The following is a 21,093-nucleotide window of genomic DNA, read 5'->3' on the forward strand; positions in this document are numbered from 1 at the left end:
TGGTATTTACTATTTTATTAAAAATTAAAAACTATTCAGTATTTTGTAAAATTAAAAATTTTACAAAATGCTTTTACTGGTATCTACTACTTTATTAAAAATTACTTTTTTTTCCCCAAAAAAATTAATCTTTTAACTCAAATTAATTAACTTTTCCCTACTTAATCCATGGTAAAGCAACCAATGATTTTAGCAGCATTTTTGTATCTTTCTTCTCTTACACAGAAAATTCCTGCAGGACCAATGGACAACATCCCCCCCAAAGGGAATGACACACACGTTCCCCAGATATTGGATATAAATACCAAGGTTTGCAGTTGTTTTCCAGGGAAGACCCTCAGGTTGTGGTGACTTTTCTTTTTTTCTTTCCATGAAGCCTTGGAAATGGAGAAACCCCTGGGAGCTGGCAGCACTGGGGGTGGGAGGGCACGGGGAGCTGGCAGCACCTGGAGGTGCCAAAGGTGGCAGGGAGGGACCATCCCCTGTGACAGTGGCACGAGGAGTGCGGGGAAAGGGTGGGACAAACCCTAAAAGAAATCCATAAATCCATCGGATCACAGAAGCTTTGAGTGGGAAGGGACCTTAAAGATCATCCAGGACACCTCCCACTGCCCCAGGTGCTCCAGCCCCAGTGCCCAGCCTGGCCTTGGGCACTGCCAGGGATCCAGGGGCAGCCACAGCTGCTCTGGGAGTTCCATCCCAATATCCCACCTGCCCCACCCTCTGCCAGTGGGAAGCCATGCCCCGTGTCCTTTTACTTCGTTTACCCCACAAAAATCCTAATCAGCTGCTGAGAAGTGTCCTGATGCTGGAGCTTGGGGTAGCTGGGGCTGCTCCTCCTGAGCCCAGAGGGCAGGAGGATCCTCTCGGGGTCCGAGCATGAGGATAACCCCGAGAGTGTAAAATTCCTCATTTCCCAGCCCCACAGCCAAAGGAGGAGTCTGAATGCGCAGGGTCAGCTTCTCAAGGGTGTTTATTTTCCCTGATCTAGAACATTCTCTCTCTGCCCTGCTGAGCTCTGTCCAGCAGCTCGGCCATGGCATTCTGTCTGCCCTCAGGGCAGTGTTCACATTTTATACCCAAAACTCCGTGTGCCATGGTTACAATAACGTGCCAATGTCTGTCATTGGTGTTGGACAGTGTGTCTGTGCCTGAAACCAACAGAAAAGTGTCACCAGCACAGCGAGACATGGAGGGCAAGGAGAAGGAGAAGAAGGTCAGGACAGGCCCAAATCCCTCCATCTTGTACCCCTGAACCCCATTCTAAAAACCCCGAAATTCTACTTTTTCACCCTGTGTTAATTCAACTACCACACTGCTCAAACCCTTGTGGCTGTAATTCCTCACACAGAGTTGGCAGCTTTTCCCACGGGCTGAAATGGAAGCCACAGGTGTTTTTGACTTTGTGCCAGGGTCTCTGAGCCCCTGCCAGGGTCTGGAGCCAGCCAGGGCAGCCAGAGGGGTGTCCTGGACTCCCACAGGATCCTTCCTTCCTTCCCATCTCATCCCTCCATCCCAGCCAGCACCAAGCCAGGAGCAGACCAGGCAATGGCTGTGGCAGTTTGTTTGGGCTGAGGAGCTTTTACAAACGTTCTCCTCACCTTGGGGAACTGGGGCTGTGTGTGGGGTGGGTCATCAGATGTCCCCTCCACCTCCAAAGGCTCCCCAGGACAGCCTGGAGTCAGACCTGGTACAAAGTTTAGCAGGCTGAAATGTCACAGAATTGAAAAACTTCAGAAGAGGGGTAAGTTCAATATCCCACTAATTGCCTTATTTTCCACCAGGAAATGTGTCTGGAAGTGAGGCCCAGGACTGTTTCCAGTTATCCTGGGCCATTTATTTCTGTTTATCCCAGTTTTGCTCTCTCCCCGGAATGAGAGCAGCTCTAAAATCAAGCAGGGCCTTAAAGTTAATCTGGTGACACACAGGCACGGCTTTGCCTGGGGTGTTTGCTGCTTCCCTGCCCTCCCAATTCCCCTTTTCCAGGAAAGGCCGCTCCCTGAGGGTGGAACCTCCCACCCTTCCACACAACATCTGAGCCACACAACCCACGGCAGCCCTGTGAGAAACAGGAATCAAATCAAAGCCCGAGCACGGAGCCAGGCTGGGGCTTTGCCAGGCAGCAAACACCTGCGAGTGTCACTTCCAGCCTCGTCACTGTCACAGCCAGGCAGGCACAAACGGGGCTGGCAGCTGGGAAGCAGCACGGGAATGCTCCAGCGGGTGATTTCAACAGGAATGAGGCACTGACTGCAAGGGGCGTCCTGGAGGCCTTGGGAATTTCAGTGACTGCAGCTCACGCTCAGGGCCGACACCGGGAATGTGGCACAGAAGGGGTGGGTTGGGTTGGAGGGACCCCAAATCCCACCCAGTGCCACCCCTGCATGGCAGGGACACCTCCCACTGTCCCAGGCTGCTCCAGCCCCAGTGTCCAGCCTGGCCTTGGGCACTGCCAGGGATCCAGGGGCAGCCACAGCTGCTCTGGCAATTCCATCCCTGCCAGGGAACAATTCCCAATTCCCAATCTCCCACCCAGCCCTGCCCTCTGGCACTGGGAGCCATTCCCTGGGTCCTGTCCCCCATCCCTTGTCCCCAGTTCCTCTCCATCCTTCCTGTGGCTCCTTCAGGCCCTGTGGGGCCACCCTGAGGTCACCCCACCCTTCTCCTGTGCAGGTGAGCAATCCCAGCTCTCCCAGCAGAGCTGCTCCATCCTCTGATCATTTGCTGCCTCCTCTGGATTCTCCCCAGCAGCTCCAGGTGCCTCCTGTGCCGGGCCAGCTCTGCAGGTGGGGGCTGCAGAGAGCCCAAGGATGAGACAGAGGCCAGGAGAGAACACAAAATCCATTTCCCATTGATTGGGATGTTGACCATGGTTATTCTACAAAGCAGCACAACAAAGCCGAGTCTTTTGTTAAAATGCTTCAGAGTGTGGCACTGGATGGACGGGGAAGGGCTGGGAGTGCTGAGGGCAGGAATACAGTGCTTATCTCCTGGGGGCTGCCCGGCTTTCAATGAAGCAACACAGAAGAGAAACTCCACGCCAATTAACGCTTCTCAAACCAGTCTGACAGCAAAAATCATGGAATCAATTGGGATTGTTCACCCTGGAGAGGAGGAGTTTCAAGGTGACCTCACTGAGGCCTTGCAGGGCCTGAAGGAGCCACAGGAAAGGTGGAGAGAGACAATTGACACGGGATGAGGGACAGGACACAGGGAATGGCTCCCACTGCCAGAGGGCAGGGATGGATGGGAGATTGGGAATTGGGAATTGTTCCCTGGCAGGGTGGGCAGCCCTGGCACAGGGTGAATTCCCAGAGCAGCTGTGGCTGCCCCTGGATCCCTGGCAGTGCCCAAGGCCAGGCTGGACACTGGGGCTGGAGCACCTGGGACAGTGGGAGGTGTCCCTGCCATGGCAGGGGTGGCACTGGGTGGGATTTGGGGTCCCAAACCTGGAATTCTGGGATAAACCCTGTTTATTAAAGGCAGGCATCTGGAACTGCATTTACCTTGTGCTCTTCATGCTAAAGTACAACTATCCAGCTTTACCTCTCCCTCAGGAATTTCCCCAGTTTCTTTCTCCTCCAGCTTTTTTTTTTTTTTTTTTTTTTTTTTTTTTTTTTTTTTTTTTTTGGATGAAGCAGCAGCAAGTCCATAAAGAGAGAAAGGGATTTAAAGGAAGTGATGGACGAGCGTGGTGTGCACGGGGAGAGTTTGGGGATAGAGAAGAGCCTGGCTGAGCCTCTCCTGGATCCCTCCCCAGGGAGCTCCAGGAGAGTTTTCCATCACCTCCTAAGTGCCCCATGCCAAAGGTTATTTCACTCCTTGCAGCCTCTAATAGAGATTTACTTGAAGCTGTAAAGCAGAAAAATGTTAGCCCGTGATTATGATTCCCTTTACGCTGAGTCTGACAGGAGCCTGTAAATCCAACATTTACATGGGAAAAAACTGCTGAAAACAGGAACCAGTAAAATCCCAAACACCTCCACACCCAGGAATCCCAGGGGAATTTTAAGGAGAAAGGGTGAATCTTTAAATTTGCAAGGAGAAAGTGTCAGGATTATCACTGCTCTTCCCAAGGACATTTTAAGCTGCAGGCAGGGATTTGTGCAGGTACTTTAGGCTCAGCTTTAGGATCAGTTTCAAGGTTAAAAACTCTCACTATTCCTTGTGTGCCCAGTGCAGGTCTGCTCAGCTGGTGCCAACAGAAATCCAGGGGAGCTTCCACATCCAGCAAAGCCGGGAACTGCAGCCAGGGAATTCGCCACCACTCTTCCCACAGAGCTGATTATTCCAAGGCCATGTTCAGAGGGTTAACACAGGCTCTGGGATTTCCATGGGCTGAGGGAGACAGAAGCAAACCTGGCAGAAAAGGAAGTCATTCCCTGACCTTTATGCAGGGGCTGGGGGTGCTGCATTCAGGGACTTTTCCCACTGTGCCCGTTTAACTCCGTGAGAAAATCCCAAATTCTCCTCTCAGTGCCACTGGAATTGAGCTGCACAGAGCAGAGCAGCAGACTTGAAACTGAACTGGGAAAGCTTCCCAGAGTCCCTTCCTGGTTTTCCAGCATTCCTTCAGTAATTAAAGGGGAAGGGTATTGTGAATGTAGGTGAACCCGGGGGGAAGGAATGCTGGTGTGTGACTCCAGCTCAGGAGGCTGAATGATTGCTTTATTAGAACTATGCTATAATTCATTAATATACTATTTAAAGGAGATACTAAAGCTACAAACCTACTTGTTCTAACTCCCATCTCTAACTCACTCCCAACTCTTGCCCCTCTCTGAGAGTGCAGCCACAGGTGGGCTGGATTGGATTGGATTGGATTGGATTGGATTGGATTGGATTGGATTGGATTGGATTGGATTGGATGGGATTGGATTGGGTTGGATTGGATTGGATTGGATTGGATTGGATTGGATTGGGCTGGATTGGGTTGGATTGGCCACCAGCCCCAAACAATCCTCACCAGAATCCAACCCAGCAATCACCCCAGGGAAACAATTCTCCAAGCACATTCCACATGGGGAAAACAAGGAGCAGAAATAGAAATGGTTTTCTCTTTCTTTCCTCTGTGCTGCTCTATGAAAAATCCTGAGAGAGAGAGAGAAATGTGCTGCCATGGAAGGGGTGCTGAGCTGAGCTGAGCTGAGCTGGGCTCTGTGATCCCAGCAGGAACCAGCACCAACATCCCCTCGTGGGCTGAATACCACGGCAGCAGCAAATCCTGGAAGGGGTTGGGTGGGAAGGGGCTTAAAGCCCCCCCAGTGTCACGGGCAGGGACGCCTGTCCCTGTCCCAGGCTCTCCCAGCCCCATGCAATGTAAAATATTGCAGAAAAGGGCCAGAGCTCTCTGGGACTCAGAGACAATCCCAAGCAGCCAAATGGGATCTTTGTTCTCCCAGAGAAGAGACGTTTCCACTCCAATCTGCAATTCCTGCCCTTTTCACTCCTCTGCACATTTGCCATGAATCTTTTATGAGCACTTCATTAGGATTTCAGGGAGGCTTTCTCCAGCCAGGAGTGAAATATCCCAGCCTTGGTTTTATGGAGTGGTACAAAAACGGGAGTATTCTGCCCATGGTTTAAAGTTTAGAAACTGCATTTTTAATGGGGCTTTCCTTAGGTGAGTGAAGTTTACTCTCATGCTTTTCTTAGACTTTATTTGCAGTTCTGAGCTGTTTTAACGCCTTGTTTGAAACACAATAAGACGATAAATATAAGTCATTTTTTTCTCCTGCACGATGCTGTCAGGAGGATGTTCTTATTACTGGCCTATTCCTGGAAATATGGGCACTTTTAAAAATGCTTCCTTCAATCCTTTATGAATATTTTCATGGAAATCTCTGGAAGTTTCTTGAGAAGTTTCAGTGCTATTTTAGTGCATTAAATGTAGAGAGAGAATTTTCAAGGTTCAGTAATTTTGTTAAGGGAACATCTATTAAATTTGTTATTTAATATTCCAGACCACAAAAAAGGCTTGCAGGACCTAAAGGGGCTCCAGGAGAGCTGGAGAGGGACTGGGGACAAGGAATGGAGGGACAGGACACAGGGAATGGCTTTAAGCTGGCAATGGGGAGATTTAGATGGGATTTTGGGAAGGAATTGTTCCCTGGGAGGGTGGGGAGAGGCTGGGATGGAATTCCCAGAGCAGCTGTGGCTGCCCCTGGATCCCTGGCAGTGCCCAAGGCCAGGCTGGACACTGGGGCTGGAGCACCTGGGACAGTGGGAGGTGTCCCTGCCATGACAGGGGTGGCACTGGGTGGGATTTGGGGTCCTTCCAACCCAAACCCATCCAGGATTCTGTGGTTCTGTGCAGAATTCTCAGATTTCTGCCCAGGAGAGGGAAGGGAAGTGCCTCTGACATTCCCTGGCACTGCAAAGCCCCAGTAACCTTCACAGGCAGAGCCTGGAAGGGACAAAGTGGAAATTTTCATCGAATGTAAATTCAAACCCTTTTGTTACACAATTGAATCTGCATAATTTGCTTGGTGCTCCAGCCTTTTCCTGGTTTCTGCATTAAAGGAACATTTTCCCTCTAATAAACGCCAGTGTAGGCTCAGTGCCTGTGAATTCTATGGAATTAGGCTGACTCTTTCCTCCCCTAATAAGCAGGAGAAGCAGCTTGATTTTTTATGACACACTCAAGTTTTGATTTTAAATTTTAAACAACTGAACACAGAATTAAGTTTTGCATTTAGCTGAGCTCCAAATCCCATAACCAGCGGTATTAAGTCTACAGAGCTTTGATGATATTGCTCTAAAGAACCCAAAGACAATTATTGGCAAAAAGTCATTTTAGCTTTAGTGTTCCCTGGTTACTCGGGGCTGGGTTAGAAAGGAGATTGGGATGGTTTTTTTTTGTTTTGTTTTGTTTTTGTTATTATTTTATTATTTTTCTCTTACCTTGATGTGGAAGTGCCTGGAATTCTCTGCAGCCACACATCCTGGGGGGTGAAGTTTGAGCAGGGAGAGGCTCCATCCATCATCTGCTGCTGCTCCATTCCTGCAGAAAGGTTTGCTCCTGATGGAAACCATCGTAGCCAGAGGGGGAAGTCTCTGCTCCGAGCCCCTGCAGCACCTCAGGATGCCAGTACCTCAGAGTTTGGGAAGCACTGCAATGGCAGAGGCACAGAGATGCCCAGAGGGATGGGAATCTGCCCTGGAGCCAGGCTGGCACTCCTGGTGGGGCTCACCTGGAGAGGAGCAGCTCCAGGGAGAGCTCAGAGCTCTGCCAGGGCCTGAAGGGGCTCCAGGAGAGCTGCAGAGGTGTGGGAACGCAGGACACCCCTCTGGCTGCCCTGGCTGGCTCCAGACCCTGGCAGGGGGCTCACAGACCCTGGCACCAAGTCAAAAACACCTGTGGCTTCCATTTCAGCCTGTGGGAAAAGCTGCCAACTGTGTGTGAGGAATTACAGCCACAAGGGTTTGAGTAGTGTGGTAGTTGAGATAACACAGGGTGGAAAAGTAGAATTTTGGGGTTTTAGAATGGGGTTCAAAGGACAAGATGGAGGGATTTGGGCGTGTCCTGACCTTCTTCTCCTTCTCCTTGCCCTCCATGTCTTGCTGTGCTGGTGACACTTTTCTGTTGGTTTCAGGCACAGACACACTGCCCAACACCAATGACAGACATTGGCACGTTATTGTAACCATGGCACACGGAGTTTTTGGTATAAAATGTGAACACTGCCCTGAGGGCAGACAGAATGCCATGGCCGAGCTGCTGGACAGAGCTCAGCAGGGCAGAGAGAGAATGTTCTAGATCAGGGAAAATGAACACCCTTGAGAAGCTGACCCTGCACATTCAGACTCCTCCTTTGGCTGTGGGGCTGGGAAATGAGGAATTTTACACTCTCGGGGTCACCTCGACACCCAGACCCCAAGAGACAGGGACTGGGGACAAGGGATGGAGGGACAGGACCCAGGGAATGGCTCCCACTCCCAGAGGGCAGGGCTGGGTGGGAGATTGGGAATTGGGAATTGTTCCCTGGCAGGGATGGAATTCCCAGAGCAGCTGTGGCTGCCCCTGGATCCCTGGCAGTGCCCAAGGCCCGGCTGGATTTTGGCTCATTCAGCAGTTGCAGTGGGGAATTCCAAGAGCTCACATCTCTGAGCCATCAAACATCCCAAAGTGCCTCTCCCAGTCAGCTTTGTTCCTGGAACTCCACAACCAGCCTGCCCTAGAAATGCCCTGCCAAGGAGAGGCTGTGCAGGTGCAGCCAGCAGCCCTGTAAAATAAAATGTAAATAAAATGATCCCACACAGCAGTGCTGACACGTGGAACAGCTCCAGGCACAGCTCCTCAGCCCTGTCCTCCCTCCCCATCCAGCCCCAAAGCAGCTGCACAGGGAGATCCCACCCTGCAAAGGCAAAAAAACCCACAAAATAAAACAGCCCCGAGTTCTGGAATGGAGAACCACAGGAAATCCAAGGGGCTGGGCTGAGGCAACACTTTTCCTTTGAGCTAAAAGATAGAGATTTTTCTTTAATATTATTACACCTGCTTTGGAGCTGCTGTAATTAAAATTGAAATTCAATATAATAATGGCACAGAAATGCTTGTGTCAGCCTGATCCCTTGAATTTATCACTTACATGGACAGAAACCCGGGAGGCGAAGCTGACTCAGAAATCAAAATGAAGTTTTATGTTCTGATGGAACCCCTCACACCCCTCTGGGACTCCTCACACCCTTTTGGGACCCCTCACACCACACTGGCATCTCTCACACCCTCTTGGGACCCCTCATACCCTTTTGGGACTCGTCACACCCCTCTGGGACCTCTCACACCCTTTCGGGACCCCTCACACCCCTCTGGGATCCCTCACACCACACTGGCATCTCTCACACCCTTTTGGGACCCCTGACAGCCTTTTGGGACCTCTCACACCCTTTTGGGACCCCTGACACCACTCTGGGATGTCTCACACCCCTCTGGGATCCCTCACACCCCTCTGGGACCTCTCACACCCTTTCGGGACCCCTCACACCCCTCTGGGATCCCTCACACCCTTTTGGGATCCCTCACACCACACTGGCATCTCTCACACCCTTTTGGGACCCCTGACAGCCTTTTGGGACCCCTCACACCCTTTTGGGACCCCTGACACCACTCTGGGACCCCTCACCCCCCTCTGGGACCCCTCATCCCCGTTTCCCTGTCCCGGTGCCAGGGCTGTGGCCTTCTCCAGCGGGAGCAGCAGGAGCTGAGCCCGTTCCAGGACTCCAGTGAACACGTCTGATGTCAATAACAGCCCAGCAGCAGCAAACATCCCTTTCTGTGCTGCCTGCAGTATTTGGAAGGGCCATTTCCTCATCCTTTGAGGTCTTCAATTAAGGCTGCTCGTTTCTCTCTTCTTCAGGTGCTCATAAATCTGCAGGGGAAGGCAGGAGAGAGGCAAATCCATCACCCTCACGCAGAATTCCTGTTTATCCACCAGCCAGCACCGAGTTCCAGCCACTCCACAAAGCAATTTGCTCCCACACCCCATCCCCGCTGCCTCCTTCCCGCCCCGGGGAACTTTTCCCTGTCTCCACGGCAACAGATCCTCTTCCAGAGGGAACAGGGATGAGGGGCACATGCACAGATGGGGACAGCACGGCCAAAAAATTCCAGAGCTGGCTGGCCACACGTGCCCAGAGCTGCTGGGCTCTGCTCAGGGCTGTTCCCAGCAGAGCATCCCCTCTGGATCACCTCTCCTCACTTGTTTCAGCAGGTCCTGCCCCAGCAGCAGGACCCCAGAGCTCCTGAACAGCAAAGGAACTCCGTGTTCTGGCGTTAGGTGTGTCTGGGGGTGTGTGTTCTATCCAGGTTAGGTGTGTTCTATCCAGGTTAGGTGTGTTTGTGTGTTCTATCCAGGTTAGGTGTGTTCTATCCAGGTGAGGTGTGTTTGGGATGTGTTCTATCCAGGTTAGATGTGCTTGTGTGTGTGTTCTATCCAGGTTAGGTGTGTTGGTGTTTTCTATCCAGGTTAGGTGTGTTTGGGATGTGTTCTATCCAGGTTAGGTGTGTTTGTGTGTGTGTTCTATCCAGGTTAGGTGTGCCTGGGTGTGTGTTCTATCCAGGTTAGGTGTGTTTGGGATGTGTTCTATCCAGGTTAGGTGTGTTCTATCCAGGTTAGGTGTGTTTGTGTGTGTGTTCTATCCAGGTTAGGTGTGTTTGTGTGTGTGTTCTATCCAGGTTAGGTGTGTTGGTGTTTTCTATCCAGGTTAGGTGTGTTTGGGATGTGTTCTATCTAGGTTAGGTGTGTTTGGGATGCGTTCTATCCAGGTTAGGTGTGTTTGTGTGTGTGTTCTATCCAGGTGAGGTGTGTTTGGGATGTGTTCTATCCAGGTTAGGTGTGTTTGTGTGTGTGTTCTATCCAGGTGAGGTGTGTTTGGGATGTGTTCTATCCAGGTTAGGTGTGTTTGTGTGTGTGTTCTATCCAGGTTAGGTGTGTTTGTGTTTTCTATCCAGGTTAGGTGTGCCTGGGGCTGTGTGTTCTGTCCCCCTCTGTCAGAGCTGGGGCAGTTTTCTCTGTTCATTGGGCAGTTTTTTCTTCATCTCTCCAACAGCCAACCCTCCCTCCAGGAGATCTCTGCTGTTAATGGGCCATTAATTATTAATTATCTCCTGTCCATGGCCAGTGAGTGTCCCTGAGTGGCTGAGAAAATTCCAGCATCCCATGGGGAGAGGCTCTGCCCAGGGGGAGGAGCCAAACATTCCTACCTGGATACAATCTGAGGTTTTGGGACACCACAGCAGCCTTTGCCCACTGCATTCCCAGAGGAGCAGCTTTCTGCCCCACTGCATTCCCAGAGGAGCAGCTTTCTGCCCCACTGCATTCCCAGAGGAGCAGCTTTCTGCCCCACTGCATTCCCAGAGGAGCAGCTTTCTGCCCCACTGCGTTCCCAGAGGGAGCCCAGGCCCATCTCCAGCAGCCCTGGAGCTTCAGAGGAAAACTCCAGCCTTGTCCAGGCTCCTGCTCCAGCAGAAGCACAGCTGGCACTGCAGGAGGGCTGAGCCCCCATGGAATGGGACTGCTGCCACCACCCTGACCCACAGCCTGCCAGGGCCTGCTCTGACCCTGGCAGGGTTGTTTTGTGTTGCTGCATTTTTATTCTATTTTTATTTTTTTCCCAGTAAAGAACTGTTATTCCTATTCCCATATCTTTGCCCGAGAGCCCCTTAATTTCCAAATTATAACAATTTGCAGGGAGGGGGTTTGCATTTTCCATTTCAGGGGAGGCTCCTGCCTTCCTTAGCAGTCACCTGTCTGTTCAAACCAAGACATCCGTGCCCACCTCCACATTCCCAAGGCTTGCTGGATCAACAGAGCAAATTCCACAGCACAATTCATTACAGAACTGATCTTCATGTACAGCAACGCTGGAGTGGGGAAAACATTCCCGTAAAACATGAGAACCAATTCTGCTTGTCCAGAAACATCATCCTGGAGAAGGATTAGCATAAATTACAACAAATCCCAAACACAGCTGCACTAACAGAGCATGTCCTGGCCCAGTGGGACAAGGGAATGGTTTTAAGCTGGAAGAGGAAGGGTTTAGATGGGATTTTGGGCAGGAATTTTTCTCTGGCAGGGTGGGCAGGCCCTGGCACAGGTGCCCAGAGCAGCTGTGGCTGCCCCTGGATCCCTGGCAGTGCCCAAGGCGGGGCTGGAGCAGCCTGGACAGTGGGAGGTGCCCCTGTCCATGACAGGCAGCAGCTTTGAGGTCCCTTCCACTCAAAGCAGGCTGGTTTTCCATGATTTTCTCCAGCTTTTATTTGCAGCCCAGGTGAGCTGTGGGCTCCCTGCACCTTGAGCTGGGCAGAATAACTCTCCCTCTTTAAAAAGTGGCTCTAAAAAGAGAAATTACCCAGCTAGATAAAATCAATGTGTCTGTGGATCTCGTCATGAGCTGCTCTAACGCCCCACCGTGAGACTCAGCTATGCTCTTGTGTGATTTTTGATTCATCTTCCATCCTTACTAAAACCAAGAGAACCTGGTACAAGCATTGTCTGCCCTTGTAACCCAGGAAATATTCTCAAACATCCCTTTCCAATCCCTTCTCTTAACTTTTGAGGCAGCAGAGGAAGGGTTTAAGCTGCCATGGACAAGCTCCTCTCTCCTGCATGCCGGGGGGATCTCAGCGTCCGAAGGAGTTTTGTCGAGCAGGGTAGAAATAAGATTTTCCTGGAGGGTATTGAAGTGGCCAAGCAGAGAGCAAAGCCCACAGACATCACCTGAGGGATCCAGGAGTTCTTTGGAGCCACTTCCAGGTGGGGTTGGGAGCTGTGAGAGTGTGAGAAATGGATTTGTGAAGAATGTTCAAAACTTGATAGAAAGGTCACACAGTCTTGTCCATCTGTGTGCAAACACTGAGATGCTGAGAGGCTGAAAACCATTTCTTAGGTGTTGTAAACAGGAAATAGGTTTGGCTTCTGATGGAATGGTGCTGGGTTTTACACCTCTTGTGTCTCACTAGTCATCGGGACTGCTAATGGAATAAAATCTTTTTAAATGCCTCTCAGTTAGCCCATCTCTGTAAAAACTGGGTGTCGTGGTTTGACATGGAAGTGAATTTTTTCCAGGAAGTTGGGTCAAACCAATCAGTGGTCAGGTTTAGATATTGGCACCTGGAGTGACCACTGAAAGTATGGACACGCCTCTGAGAACACAGGGGGTTAAAAGCAAGAACTCCCAGGAGAACTGTCTCTTTTGGTTCCGGTCGTCAGAGAGTGCAGACTCCCCCCCCGCCCAGCCTTAGGCTGGGTGGGGGAGGGGAAGCCACGCGGCCTTGTCCAGGTAGGCCGAGGGGGCTGAGGGTCTGGAACCCAGCCAGCTCCTGGACGGAAGGGTGGAGAGAAGCGGAGATGCCTTTGCCCCCCCCCATGTGGGAAAGAGACGGAGAGCCTGGCGGCACCTGGAAATCTGCCGGCAGAGGAGAAGGAGAAGGGGGGGGGAAATGCCCAGCGTGGGAGGCGGAATGCCGGACTGAGATATCGGCCGTCCAGGGAGTCTGAACTTTTAACCCTTTCGAGGGAATGAGGGCTTTTTAAAAGTATTACTCCTCCTTGATTTGTAGTGGAAGAGAGATAGTCCGGGACCTGAGATGTTAGAAGAAGAAATATTTAGGTGGGAGGAGATGAAGAAGTAGCTTTTAGCTGGACTTTTCTTGTTAGCCATAGACTGGACCAAAATCTCCTGCAATAGAGACTGCATTTTAGGGGGATGCAGTAGTGACCCAGGGAGACCTGTTTCAGCTTCGAACAGCACAGGAATGGCGAGAAACGAAGAGAGCTGAAGAGGGAATGGTGATACCCTCTGTCTTCAGGAAGAAGATGAGTCCTGCTTTTAGACCCCTCGGCCCCAGGGGAAAATGGGGGGGACTGTAGTCCCAAGATGAGAAGCTGAACTGTTATATCTTTAGGTCCGTAGCAAAGCATCCTTAAAGGAGCCCTACGAGCAGTCTGTCCATGCACGGTGGTGAGAGCACTGTGACATAGAATAGAGAGTGTCACACTGGCAGATTTTTTTCCTCCGGGCGGTTGCCATGTGTGACAGGGAAACACAGGGGGGCAGCTGTGTTTCCTGGGGGGCCTGTGGTGCAAAAGAGACTTCTCTCTCCCTTGATAGTTTAAGCATAGATTACCTGAAGGGTAGTAATTTGATCAAGAATCCCGGGTGATGTTTCATAGCTAGGTGTGTTTGGAATTAAGAGGAGGAGGGGTGGTTTTAAAAAGTCTTCATCCTGGATTTAGTTTATGTGTTTTCTGTATTAGTAGTAGTTTAATAAAGTTTTTTTTCCTCTGTTATTAAGCTTGTGCCTGCTCTGCTCTGTCCCTGATAACATCTCACAGCATTTATTTAGGGAAAGTGCATTTTCATAGGGGTGCTGGCATTGAGCCAGTGTCAAACCATGACACTGGGAAAACCAGCAGGAGAGCAGCCAGCAGTGCAGGGATGCAGCAGGAGGTTGACCTGCCACTGAGCCAGCTGGAGAGCTGGGAGGGAGCAGCAAAATTCCCCCCAGAAGGATCAAACTGATTCCCCCAAAGGCTCACATCAGCTCTTTGCTGGAGCTCGCTGCCCTGGGAGCAGGAGGGAGGTGAGCACACCTCATGGGTGATGCTGTTGAGCAGGACGGGAACAGAGAACTCCAGATCAGAAGGCAAAGAAAATGAACTCTCTCTTTATTTCAAATGTGCTGCTCTATATATAGACAACATCAAGACTAATTTCATTGGTCTTAGAGTAAAAACATCCCACACCATTGGTGTGCAGTGCATGATGCTCGGTGGCAGAACATATCTATAAACAATGTGAATAACAAGAGAGATTAGAGAATTATTTACATTCTTTCCCAACTGTTTCCCAGGCTCTTGCCTGGTTAGAAAACCTTTCTCTTTCTCTCTGACTGAGCTGAGAATACCCACACATGGGCTGGACACGGCTGCAGGGAGGGCAGCAGGGATGAGGGGGACGTGCACAAATGGGGACAGCGAGGCCAAAAAAAAATTCCAGAGCTGGCTGGCCACGGGTGCCCAGAGCTGCTGGGCTCTGCTCAGGGATGTTCCCAGCAGAGCATCCCCCTGGATCACCTCTCCTCACTTGTTCCCTGTTTTACCTGCTCCTGCCCCAGCAGCAGGACCCCACAGCACCCGGAACAACACAGGAACTTCTCGTGGGCTGGACAGGCTGCAGGGGGGACACAGCTGGACACAGCTGGACAGGCTGCAGGGGGGGGACACAGCTGGACACAGCTGGACAGGCTGCAGGGGGGGGACACAGCTGGACACAGCTGGACAGGCCGCAGGGGGGGACACAGCTGGACACAGCTGGACAGGCCGCAGGGGGGACACAGCTGGACACAGCTGGACAGGCTGCAGGGGTGGAAACAGCTGGACAGGCTGCAGGGGGGGACACAGCTGGACACAGCTGCAGGGGTGGGAACAACTGGACAGGCTGCAGGGGTGGAAACAGCTGGACAGGCTGGACACAGCTGGACAGGCTGCAGGGGTGGACACAGCTGGACAGGCTGCAGGGGGGACACAGCTGGACAGGCTGGACACAGCTGGACAGGCTGCAGGGGTGGACACAGCTGGACAGGCTGCAGGGGGAACACAGCTGGACACAGCTGGACACAGCTGCAGGGGTTTCCCCCCCCCAGTGAATTCCCCCTGGCCAAACCCCAGCAGTCCCTGGGTAAACCCAGGGCTCTCCACACACAGGGCTGCATTCCCAGGATCAGGGGCAGGAGTGGCACTCCAGGAGCCCTTGAAGTGCAGTCACAGCCATCACGAAGCCTTTGGCACTCAGCAAAGAGGTTTAATACCTTGTGTCTCTTTGAAGAGCCATTCCCGCTCTGGTTTGGCTGAAGGCAGTCTCTGAGTGTCTGCCCAAAGGAGAGGGAACTGATATTTTACATTTATTGGACTTGTCAGGGCAGCAGTGGCTCACTCCCTGCTTTCTGGCAGGCACAAACCTGCTTAAAGGGAACATCAGCCCCATCCTGCCCTGCCTGCCCTGGCAGTGCCCTCCTCAAGGGCACAGGCAGTGCCAAGGGGGTCAATCTGCCTTGTTCCCCGTTCCCACAGGAATTAATTCCTCACAAATCCTCCCAGACAGCGCTGCCAAGCCTTGGAGGGAGCCCTCCAACCTCCTCTTGCCTTTCCCAGCCATCTGCTCTCTCCCTCAGGGCAGAACAGGAGCCACAAAGCCCTGGAGACACAATCCACTTCTCCTCTTCCCCTTTTCCTGCAGGGCCGGGCTGGCCTCACCCACCCTTCACCCTGCCTGGATCCCGGAGTCAAACTGTGCCACAGCTGATGCACACAAATGTTTGGGACGAGCCTCTGTCTCTTCTGAGGCAGCTACACACAACCTTTGAGTTGTTTTTATGCTTTTTCTGCCGCTGTTGTTTTATTTTTCTCTGAAAAAAAAAAAAAAAAAAAAAAAAACAAACCAAAAAAAAACCCACACCTTGAGCAGTTCATTTCTTTTGCTTTCCAGGAAGCCTCGCTGAGCGAAGGATGAAGCATCACCCTCAGTAACAGCAGCACTGTGCTGGATAAGCCATCAGAACGACTTCCTAAAGAGCCTTCCAGGAGAGGAATGAGCTCTTTGTCTGGCCACCACGGGCCTGGCAGGCTCTGACAGCTACAAAAGGAATTATTAAGGGTCTTTAGGATGCGTGCTTTGCTGGAGCACTGTTCCTTCATGAAACAAACTGAGCTGCCAATGCAACCCCCGCCCTTCAAATAGCCAAAAAACCCCAAAGATTCCAGAGCCAAAAGAACACCTGAAATGTGAATTATTCCTGGGGAGATGAAGAGGAGAACATTTTACAAGGCTGCCTTTCTGCAGCTGCAAGTGCCCAGGGCAGTGTGCTCCTGCTCCTGCTGGAGCAGTGTCAGGTATCTCACACCCGATTCTGATGAAAAGTTCCCTGGAACAGCCACCAAATCCCAGGCCAGGATTGGGAACATGCAGAAGGAACCAGCAGGGAGTCACCATAACACACCCAGGCAGCACAGGGGGCAAGAAATATCTCTATTTATGGCTCTGCTCGTGCTCCATTTGGCTCTCACTGATGGATTAAATGACATTTTTCCTTCCTGCAGCCCCAAACTCTGAGGTGTGAGAGGCTGAAGCTTCAGGAGGGAGGAACCAGGGCCATTCCCACTGAAGTGAGACATTGGCATCCGCTTCAGGGTCCAGGGAGGGAGAGCTTCCCTCCAGACACAACCCAGCAGTGCTTTAGCTTTGCTTCTTTGTGCAAATCAGCACCAGGAATATTTCCAGGCACCCCTGGAGTGGAAGGAGTGAAGCCCATTGAAATCCCACGGGAATGAGGAAATGTGTTTAATCACAGTGGTGTGGAGAGCTCGGGCTCACCAGAATGGATGGGAGAGATTTTCACAGAATCCCAAATGCTTTGGGTTGGGAGGGACCCCAAATCCCACCCAGTGGCAGCCCTGCCATGGCAGGGACACCTCCCACTGTCCCAGGTGCTCCAGCCTGGCCTTGGGCACTGCCAGGGATCCAGGGGCAGCCCCAGCTGCTCTGGGAATTCCATCCCCACCCTCCCAGGGAACAGTTCCTTCCCAAAATCCCGTCTAAATCTCCCCCCGCTTCAGCTTCTGGATCATTCTGCATTTTTCTCTGTGGTCAGCCTGTTTTGCTGGCAGTTCAAAAGGCTCCGAAGCACAAACACACACAATAAACAAGCAAAGCAAAGAGAAAAACCCCAGAAAAGCCCTTTAGCTGTTTTCCCAGCAGCCTCTGAGCAGCAGATGCCACATCCCTGTGCCATAATCCAGCTTTGCTAAGCCTTGTGGAACTTCCCTGAATTAACTGGCCGAGTTCCCTGCCCGGGGTGCTCGGGGAGCTCTCTCAGAGGCTGTGGCTCTCCAGCCCTGATGGTGTTTGCAGCACTCTGATCCAGGTGCTGACACCCTTGAGCTCCCATCCCAGCCCTGGAGGCAGCTCAGGGGCTGTGGGAGGCAGGCAGGAGCTGCCTGAGGAAGTGCTGGCCTGGGCGCTGATCCCTGCCCAGTTTACAGAGCTGCTCCTGCTGAGGAGAGACTCTCTGGCCCTGGGGTGGGACCCCAGACCGGGGAGGATGTGCTGGGTGTGCCCCTCCTGCCAGGGCTGCTGGAGCTGGGGGGATGCAGCTGAGGAACGGGAAAAGCCAAAGGCAGGAGCAGCCTGGCACACCTGGGGGGGCTCACCTGGAGAGGAGCAGCTCCAGGGAGAGCTCAGAGCTCTGCCAGGGCCTGAAGGGGCTCCAGGAGAGCTGCAGAGGGACTGGGGACAAAGAATGGAGGGACAGGACACAGGGAATGGCTCCCACTGCCAGAGGGCAGGGATGGATGGGAGATTGGGAATTGGGAATTGGGAATTGTTCCCTGGCAGGGATGGAATTCCCAGAGCAGCTGTGGCTGCCCCTGGATCCCTGGCAGTGCCCAAGGCCAGGCTGGACACTGGGGCTGGAGCACCTGGGACAGTGGGAGGTGTCCCTGCCATGGCAGGGGTGGCACTGGGGGGGATTTGGGCTCCCTCCCAGCCCAACCCAGTCCAGGATTCCAGGGTTCTGTGCAGGATTCCCAGCAGATTTCTGGCCAAGCCAAGCCCCACCAGGATGGGGACCCCAGCCCCACACCCAGCCTGGCCCAGGCCCCCTCCCACAGGCACAGAACACCCTCAAATCCAATGCCACCCTCGAAATTAAACAACTCTTAAATATTAAAACCATAAACTGAAGTTCTTTGCTGGATTTCACCCCCTTTGCAGCAGCACTTTTGTTCCCAGCTACTTTTCTGGTCTGCTTTTTGTTTTCTTTCGCTAACTTTATGATTCTAGGGCAGAGCAAAGAAACTCCCTGGTTTCTGTCAGCCTCTGCTCGCTGGTGACTCAGGTGCTCTGGGGGCAAAGCCAAGGCTCTGGCTGCAAATGGAATTCATTCTCCAACTCCTAAACTGCTCCTGAATAGATTGAAAGCACAGATTTAAACCTGCGGAGATTTAAAGCACATCTTCATCATATTTAAAGCTTTAGAAGGAGCCTGTGTGTGCGCAACACCCCAAACTCATCTTGTGTTTTTTGTTTCAGAATCCATTTCAATAACAATCAGGCATTTTGAATTTCGAAGGAATGACGTCAGAAGCTGACAGGAATTTTGCAGGAATGGGAATAAAGGATGGATACACCCAAATTTTTCGGTATTGAAAGATTTTTTCTTGTGTTCTTAAACGCAGACATTAAACTTCCTAAAGACATCCTGAGACACATCGTTGGGACGGGAGAACTTTCCAAGAGAATGATGAATTAATCCCTGTGACTGAAGCTGATGGAATCCTGGGATCCCTCAAGTTGGAAGGGACCCTCAAGGATCCCTGAGTGCACCTCTGCTCCTTACCTGAGGTGACACCTCCTGCTTGCCTCCAAAGTTCCTCACCAAATCCAGGTCTGTGACCGGCACCTGCTCCCTCCTCTTTTGTTTTTATCTTTTCTCTTCCCTTTTTCACTCTGTCCAACAGAGAATTCCACTGATTTGTCCTCCAGGTTAAATGAGAGCCTCCCCCCTCTGTTGGGTGGTCAGTCCTGGGTTCTGAGCCCAAGGAGCAGCGTGGTCCCTCCCTTTGCCCACCTGTACCCCTGCAGAAGGGCAAAGTGCCTCCTGCAGCTCAACCACTGCAAGGGTGCTGGAGAAAAACAAACCAAGCAGGCAGCTTCCTCCAAAAACAGGGAGAAAAGGGGCCCTGAAAGCATTATTGTCTCTATCCTCCATTCCCACAGTGCTGGCTCTCCTGGCTGGGCAGCTCTGGGACACTCCCTGTTCCCAGGGATGCTGGGGGGGATGTTTTCCCTCAACAGTCCTGGGCACAATCCCAAGTTATCCTTTACACTGGGATGGCTCCAGGGCAGCCCCGGGGCCAGGCTGTGCTCAGGGCTGTGGAAATCAGCCCTGGGAATGTTCTCCCAGCGAGGGATGAGGAGAAAATGCCCTGGGAGCCGTTCCCTGTGGGGTGAAGGGGCTCCCTCCAGCCCAGGGTCCTTCTCCAGGAGGGAAATCTCTCGGAGCACTCCGGGGCACGGGCAGCAAACCAGCAGGGAAAGCAGAAAGAGAAGGAAATGGGGTTGTTTTTTTCACTGAAAAGGAAAAAGAAGAAGAGGAAGCACGGTTTCATGTTTGGCAGTGCCATAACTCAAGGCCAGTTCGGTGGGTTCGGGAAAGCCTGGTCTGGTGGAAGGTGTCAGGAGAGGACAAGGGGGGAAGGCTTTAAACTGGCAGAGAAAAGCTTTAGATTGGGTTTTAGGAGGGAATCGTTCCCTGGGAGGGTGGGCAGGGGCTGGGCTGGAATTCCCAGAGCAGCTGGGGCTGCCCCTGGATCCCTGGCAGTGCCCAAGGCCAGGCTGGACACTGGGGCTGGGACAGTGGGAGGTGTCCCTGCCCCTGGGACAGGGATGAGCTTTAGGATCCCTCCCAGCCCAACCATTCCGTGATAAATGACAACCCTTTGATATTTACTTGCAGGAGGAAAACTCACCAAGGCAAGCTGGCACCTCTTGGAGGCTGGGACTAAACCCACCCTGCACAAACTTAGGAATAATTTAACTGGAAAACTTCTGGGCTCTCCTCCAGCACTGCACACTGGATGTCAGGCACCAGCAGGGGAAAAACTCTCCTTTGAATGCCCAGATCTGGTGGGATTCCTTTGTAATGTGCACTCCCCTCCAGGCCTTTTGAAGCTTCACTTTAGGCTCGGTTCAAGCGAGCAGTCTTGATTTGTGATTCCTCACGGCATTTTCACTCTGGAGCTCTCTGTTGCTTTGTTTGCTTGGAAAAGAGGATAAAAAACAGAGAGTGAAGAGAAATCACTCTGTAAATCAATGCCTGGCGAGCTCTTAGCCGAGAAATGATTTTATTTATTAAAGATGTGAAAATCCCCCTTCCATTTCACACCTAAATCTTCACTTAAGCAAGATAACTCCAGTCCTGGATGAGGAACAAGCAGGGAGAAGGAGAAATGTTTGGGAGTAGCACAAGTGGCGGGGGTTGAGCTCATCAGGATTTTATAACGCACAGAAAAAAAGACAATGGAGTTCAAAACAGCAAAAAGAGAGAATAGAATGTGAAATATGGCCCTAAAATCTGCTCCATCCGTGCAACAACAGCTTTCCCCAGCTGTCTGACAGCTGTAAAGATGTTCCATCAGGAGGAATAACAGATATTTGTCACCCGGGTCAGTGGTTGTTTTATCCCCAGTTTAGGTTTTCTGGCTCATTCAGCAATCAAGGGCTGATGACAGGCACAGGATGATGAAGGATTTGGGCAGTGCTGACCCACAACACATCCCCCACCTCTGCTGTGTCCAGCCTGCTCAGGAACTGCCCTTCCCTGTGTCCTTCCTTATTTATACTGATACAAATAAACATTTTTCTGGTCATGTTTTGTAGTGGAGCAGCATCATTTTAAGATTAACCCATTCTCTTGCTAGAGAAATTCAAGTTCTGCAGTGGCTTCCCAGTGATTTGGGAAGACAAAATTCCTCTTTTAACATAATTTATTTGATTTAATTTTTTTTTTTTTTATCTTAACTGGAAAATTCC

General features: G+C 51.7%; 1 long non-coding RNA gene across 1 annotated transcript; it reads left to right on the top strand.

Moving 5' to 3' along the window:
* Positions 1-240: 240 nt before the first annotated feature.
* On the top strand, positions 241-20,876 carry LOC128791798 (uncharacterized). The gene is made up of 3 exons (XR_008432148.1): positions 241-309; positions 18,592-18,701; positions 20,018-20,876. It is a non-coding gene; the product is annotated as an uncharacterized LOC128791798 (long non-coding RNA).
* Positions 20,877-21,093: the final 217 nt, after the last annotated feature.

This window comes from Vidua chalybeata, chromosome 8, assembly GCF_026979565.1.
Source record: "Vidua chalybeata isolate OUT-0048 chromosome 8, bVidCha1 merged haplotype, whole genome shotgun sequence".
Taxonomy (NCBI): domain Eukaryota; kingdom Metazoa; phylum Chordata; class Aves; order Passeriformes; family Viduidae; genus Vidua; species Vidua chalybeata.